This window comes from Macaca thibetana, chromosome 1 (genome assembly GCF_024542745.1).
Source record: "Macaca thibetana thibetana isolate TM-01 chromosome 1, ASM2454274v1, whole genome shotgun sequence".
Taxonomy (NCBI): domain Eukaryota; kingdom Metazoa; phylum Chordata; class Mammalia; order Primates; family Cercopithecidae; genus Macaca; species Macaca thibetana.
Genome location: NC_065578.1, coordinates 17,306,013 through 17,306,876, shown reverse-complemented (window position 1 = coordinate 17,306,876; position 864 = coordinate 17,306,013).

Sequence of the window (864 nt, the reverse complement as noted above, 5' to 3'; positions counted from 1 at the left end):
TCATCTGAGGGAGGAACTGCCCACAAACATGTCCCAGGATGTTGGGGTGGGACGGGGAGGGGGAAAGGTGGGAGAGAGGGAACTGTCCCCTAGCAAATGCCTCCCAGGCAAGCCCACATCTCCTTGTCCTCCAAAGGAGGGTAGGAGGGTTAGGAACATCAAAGCTGGAGTCAAAGCTATCCAGCCCCACTCTGACTACTTGTGCAAACTCTAAGCCCTGGTTTCCTCATCTGTAAAATGGGAATAGTACCCCACTTGTTGGAAGGATGACATGACAACGTGTGTAAAATGCTAAACGGGGCCAAGCGCAGTGGCTCACGCCTGTAATCCCAGCACTTTGGGAGGCCAAGATGGGCAGATCACCTGAGGTCAGGAGTTCGAGACCAGCCTGGTCAACACGAGGAAACCGTCTCTACTAAAAATACAACATTTAGCCAGGCGTGGTGGCACACGCCTGTAATCCCAGCTACTTGGGAGGCTGAGGCAGGAGAATCGCTTGAACCTAGGAGGCGGAGGTTGCAGTGAGCAGAGATCATGCCACTGTACTCCAGCCTGGGTGACACAGCAAGACTCCATCTCAAGACCAGAAAAAAAAAGCTAAACGGAATATCCAGGCACATGCTGGACACAGGAAACATTATTACTGTGAGATGAGTGCCAGAGGCCCAGAGAGGGGAGTTGGCCAATGGAGCCTGAAAAACCAGGGGGTTCCAGGGGCTTGTCAGGCTGAAAAACCAACCCCCCAGGGGGGTTCCAGGGGCAGACACATGCAGGGGCTGCCAGCTGGGCACCCGGGGGTACGTGCATTTCCTCCTGCACAGGTGGGAGGGTCTATGGTGCCAGGTACGAGACAGGCACGGCAGA